This window comes from Dipodomys spectabilis, unplaced genomic scaffold (genome assembly GCF_019054845.1).
Source record: "Dipodomys spectabilis isolate Male_0828 unplaced genomic scaffold, ASM1905484v1 ptg000287l, whole genome shotgun sequence".
Taxonomy (NCBI): Eukaryota; Metazoa; Chordata; class Mammalia; order Rodentia; family Heteromyidae; genus Dipodomys; species Dipodomys spectabilis.
Window position 1 is genome coordinate 2,634,232 of NW_024870964.1, and position 6,084 is coordinate 2,640,315.

Below are 6,084 nucleotides of genomic sequence, written 5' to 3' on the forward strand. Positions count from 1 at the left end.
ATTCATATATTTCATTATATAACCCAAACCAGAAAGCAAATGTTGTTTAGATGATTTCTTAAAACATAGTCTTTCAGAAGCTGGGAAGGTGGCTCAGTGGTAGAGTGTTTGCCTTGCATGCATCAGGTCCTGGGTTTGATTCCTCAGCACCATAGAAGAAGAAAAAGACAAAAGTGGTGCTGTGGCTCAAGTGGTAGCACCATCTTTGAGCTGAAAAGCTGAGGGACAGCACTCAGGCTCCAGAGTTCAAGCCCCACAAAAACAAAAACCAAACCAAAAAACTAAACAAAACACAGCTCTCACATTTGTAGCCTCAATTCTGTAAAGACACTGCTTCAGCCTAGGACTAAGATTTTAGGTGTATACATTTATCAACACTTCTGATTCAGATTTCTACTTGAGAAAATTTTAAATCAATATTTTGTTCTTAATTTTTCTCTTTGTACATTCACATGCACCTATAAAAAATGGTGTGGACATCCCAGTAACATTCTCAAAGTACTTCCTGATGATGAGTTATGAAAAGTTGTATTCTATTACAAAAAGGAAAACAATGCTACAAATAAAGAAAACCAATAATTAATTATTAATGGTTAATAAAATAAAAACCAAACACCAGTGTTTCCAGTTTTTGAAGTGTTCTACATATTAGATTTTACTATTTACTCATATTCCTATACATTTAAAACTGGCTAAGGTTATGATTTCACAAGAGTTTTGTAGGCTACAGGTAGCTTTTAAAGTTACCCACTAAGGTTACTCTTTCTTTATGGCTCGTCTCATCATTTGTATATGGCTTAAATCATCATTTGTTTCTCACTAACATATAAAAGAAGCCCTCAAGTTTTAACAGAAACTGTGTAGTTACAATCTTAACTCTTCTCTCTGTTTCTTTACACAGACTTTGTAACTTCTCATAGTAAAGTTTCTATAAACTCTGAAGTGTACATACTTAGTAGTATATGTCTGCTACCATAAATCTTAAATACTTTATGGAAAAGTTTTATGACCTGCCAAACAGTCTTAATTTTGGCACATATAAGCAAATTCCCAAAATTAAACATATTTAAAACAATAAAATTTTTAACAATCCTTAGCACTTGCTACAGTGCTCATTATGACAGGTGCCATGTGTAGAATAATTGAATTTCTACTCTTACACATCTCTTGAACAACAAATATCCGGAATTATTTTGTTTTTGACATATCTAACTTGACTTTATTCTTAAATGTGTGCTTATATAAGAAATATATGGTACTAAAATTTCACGACAAGTCTTTTGAACTTATTTTTGTTGAATTTTCTAGTTTAGGAAAATCAATTCCACTTTATGTATAAAAAATGTTCTGTGCTCAGTTTGGCAACACATACACTAAAATTGGAAAAATACAGAGAGAATTAGCATGACCCCTACACAAGGATGACATGCAAATTCATGAAGATTTCCACATTTTTACAACAACAGATGCTGGAGGGTATGTGGACAGAAGGGAACCCTACTCCATTCTTGGTGGGAGTGAAAACTTGTTCAACCACTTGGAAAGAAGTATGGCGGTTCCTCAAAAGATTCCACATAGAGCTCCCCTATGACGCAGCAATCCCACTTTTGGGCATTCACCCAAATGATCAAACAAGACCATACTATAACTACCAGCACAGCTATGTTTATTGCAGCATTATTTACCATAGCTAAGATAGGGAACCAAACCCGATGCCCCTCAGAAAATGAATGAATCAAGAAAATTTTGTGTGTGTGTGTGTGTGTGTATGTATTTTCCTATCTATCTATCTATCTATCTATCTATCTACACATACATATATATGTATATATATTTGTATATATGTATATATATGTATATTTATATACATAAATATAAATATAGATTGGAATGTATATATATGTAAGGTATCCCTTACTTGCAATAAATAATATAAGCAGAAAACTGGGATAAGCAGAAAAGATCAAAAGCTATATGCATATTACTAAATAAGATGATGTTAAGCTAAATGAACTCCAAGATAAGGACAGAAGTGTTTTTTTTTATTCTTTCTTACTGTTGTTTCTAACATATTTATAATGTACAATGTGATTTTTTTTGTTTTTTATATGGTCCTCACCCACAGTATAAGCCCTGTTTTCACTGGATTTGATGTTGGTGCAACTACATCCTGAAAATACACTTCTCTAATTTGGGGAAGGAAAGGGAAAAATCAAAATGCTTAAATAGAGATAAAAGTTGAGCCATTGTAACAATGAGATGCACAAGACAACATGTTGGGGGGTGTGGAGGTGTGGGGATGAGAAGTGTACTTGTGGAGGTGGAGGGGAAGGGATGGTGGGGGGAAAAACAAAGGAGGAGGTAACAATGCTTGATAAGAAATGCACTCATGACTTTGCTCATGTAACTTTAACCCCTCTGTACAGTACCTTTACAATAAAAAACATTAGAAAATGTTCTGAGATGGAAGAGTTTATTTTATTTTACCTATATAATATTGTTAACAAAGAAATTAATGGGGGGGAGGATTGGGTGGGGGGTCAGGGGGAGGCTGGGAAGGGATGGGAAGGGGAAACAAAGGAGGAGGCTACAATACTTGATAAGAAATGTGCTCATTATCTTGCCCATGTAATTGTAACCCCTCTGTACAATATTTTCACAATTAAAACACACACACACACACAAACAAACAAACAAAAAAGAAATTAATGGAAAAGACTGACCCAAAGATATTTTGAATAAGTGTGTGTGTGTGTGTGTGTGTGTTTGTGTGTGTGCATGCCTGCATGTTGGTGTGCTCAGAGTTTTAACTCAGGGCTTCATGGTCTCGCTAAGCCTTTTCTCTCTAGATTGGTGAGCTACTATATGAGCTACATCTCCATTCCTGGACCTTTGCTAGTTTATTTAAATTTTGGAAAAATAATCTTAAGAATTTTTTGGCCTGATTGGCTTCCAACTCTTATCCATAATTCTCAGGGTCCTGAGTAGATATGCAGAGTAAACAGGATTACACGTGTGACCAACCATCACAATGCTTTCAGAATAATTTTAAAAGTAGAAAAAAATTTACTTCACGGGAGACTGTTTTATCATTTCCTACTTTTAAAGCATTTTGGAGTGATTATATGTGAATTTATTTCATGTTGGGACTCTTAAAAGAGAGTAAGTGATGGTATTTAAAAGTTTTAGTACTTTTTTAAAAGAATACTAGAACTGTGGGACAGAAGAAATTTGCCTCTCTTTGGACCTCAATTTATAAGCTCAGCTTTGTGCACGATAACCCAATGTCACCAACACAATCTGTGTTGAAGACAAAATGTGACAGAAAACAATTACCATGGGCAATAATTGCTATACTATTATTTATTGGACAATATGAATATTGAATTGAGAGTGTAAGAGAATGGAGATATTTCACCTACCATTTCTGTATTGCTGAAAGGCTTTTGGAAACTTTGACTCATTTCCTTCCTCACTGTGTGTCTTTGGGCCATGCACTTAGTGACTTTAATTACAATTTTTCTCAACTCTAAAATGGTAATAACATTAGCATCATAGCAAATGTTTTCTTAAGAACTAAGAGACATAAAACTTGTGAAATACTTAACATAAATTACTAATGAACTTTGAGTTTAGCCAGCAGATTTTTTTAATACTAAACAGAATGTGCTATGTATTACAGAAATCAATATATGTAGTGAGCCACCAGAAGTAACGTTATCTATTGACTATGCTGTGCTTCCAAGGAAGCCAGGTGGATAACTTCTCATGCTGTAAATCAAACTGCTTATCTTATGTCTTGATAGTGCTAAACTATCCGGGTCAGAATAATGAAGGAATTGTAGACTGAGCTAAGGTCCATATGAAAATGTTCAAAATTGATAAAGCCTAAAAGTAACTAAGAAGTATATTGTGTTTTTCATTATTTAAGTTAAATTGCAAAGAAAGGGATGACCTAGAAGAATGAATTCTCTTTTTGATAACCTATCATAGGTCCTTAGCAGGATGAACTCTTTCCTCATTCTTGTAGAGCCATCATCAGATGAGAGGAACTCTATTTTTTTGGTTGCTTCTTTCAATTTATTCTTCAGTTTGAAATCTGAACTACATGAGACTGAAAGAAACCAAGGAAAATTAGACACACAGGCTTTGGAAAAAGCAATCAGAGTAAAATAAACTAAATACATATAGCCTTGTAAAAGGCTTCACTAAATTGAGTTATATAGTCTCAAGCATAAGCAAAAATGATTTAAGCAATATCATGTTATTGAAAATTGAAAAATGTTAGGTGTTGCTCAATTTTTTCCTTTCTACTACCTGGAATGTATTATTGATTTTGTATAGAGAGATTAAAGATGAGATTAACAAGGAACTTGAATAAAAATCGATAAAAGTTCTGAATAGACATATTTTCCAATATGCCCTGAAAATCACCAGTGGCTTTAAAAAGTTGTGTTTAATATCACTTCTATGCTGGCTTAATGCTGTGTGAACAGAAGTCATTAGAGAAATGCAATTCAAAATTACTATGATACTACTACATAACTATTATAACTCTTATCAAAAATATTCAAAGGAACTTGGTGTGATGGTAAAGGCTTGTAATTCCAAGCATTTGGGAAATTGGAGTAAGAGGATTTCAGCTTACGGCCAGCCTGGGATACTGCACATAGTAAAAACATGCCCTTTAAAAAAAACTTAAAAGGTAATAATGTTGGTGAGAGTGTGGAGCAAAGGAAATTTTCTACACTCTTGGTCAAAATATAGGTTAGTATTCTCGTTGTAGAAAGTAGTATGCAATTTTCTAAAGAAATGCAAAGTTGAAATATCATCTGACCCACCAATCATATGATTAATTCTCTCTGGGTAACTCGTAAATATATCTATAGTTCACTGTTATTCACATTATTCACAACAGGCAAGATATAAATCAAAGTTTTGTGTTCAACTACAGACTAATAAAGCAACTGTGGCACATGCACAAGTATAATTTTCTGTTTCATCTTTAAAATAGCAAGAGATTTCTCCCATTAGCCATAACTTACAATGACCTAAAAGATGTAATCTAAATGATGTAAAATGTTGTTTTCTGATCTTTGTAAAACCACACACACACCAACCTAAGCAACAGAGAAATTTTTCAAAAAGTAAACAACTGATATTGCTGGGGCATTTAGGTCACAATATAGATGATAGTGGATATACAGGATGACCAAGTATAGATTTGTAATGTATAACGTGAGGATACTGGGGACAATACTGGCCTTACATAGGAATGAAGCTAAATATGTAGGAGTTGGTCTTCCTTGTAGAGGTTTCTCTTTTAGGTGTTCTTCCTTCAGTAATGGATGAGATAAACGTAATTCTTTACATATACTTGCCTGTTTGCAGAAATAATAACAAACAATATAGCAATAATGTTTTATGCTCAACATGGAACAAAATGCCAAATTAATGTACATGAAATTATCCTTGATATAAACTAATTATTATTAATAAGGGAACCCATGGGACCTATGTTTCTTTAAGTCTGGCTTCACTTGATGTGATTTTTTTCGACGATCTCCTATTTCCTTACAAATGAGGTGGTATCATTCTTTCTGATGGAAGCATAGTATTCCATGTGTATGTATGTGTGTGTGTGTGTGTGTGTGTGTGTGTGTGTGTGTGTGTGTGTAACATTTTCTTGATCTATTCATCTACTGAGGAGCATCTGGATTGATTCCATATCTTAGCTGTGGTAAATAATATAGTGATAAACATAATTGTGCTGGTAGATTTAGTGTGGCCTTGTTTGTGATCACTTGGGTAAATGCCCAGATGTGGGATTACTGGGTAATAGGGGATCATGATTGTGTACATCAAGGATAATCTTAGTAGATGAGCAGAATAGGTCAATTGCTATGTAGATATGACCATATAAGGTGATTCCAAGTGAAATGAACTCTAACACATGTTCTTTGTTGTTGTTGTTCTAATGTACTACGTGATTTCTTTTTAACTTTTTGTTTTTCCCCACTTATGATTTATCCCCTGCAGACACTATATTTGATTTTGATACCCTGAGTAGTGTAAATATGTTGA

The 6,084-nt window shown here is 33.8% G+C and overlaps 1 non-coding gene across 1 annotated transcript; it reads left to right on the forward strand.

Annotated features, from left to right (window-relative positions):
* Positions 1-1,349: 1,349 nt before the first annotated feature.
* LOC122126655 lies at positions 1,350-1,456 on the forward strand. The gene has a single exon (XR_006150988.1). It is a non-coding gene; the product is annotated as a U6 spliceosomal RNA (small nuclear RNA).
* The last annotated feature ends 4,628 nt before the right edge of the window (positions 1,457-6,084 follow it).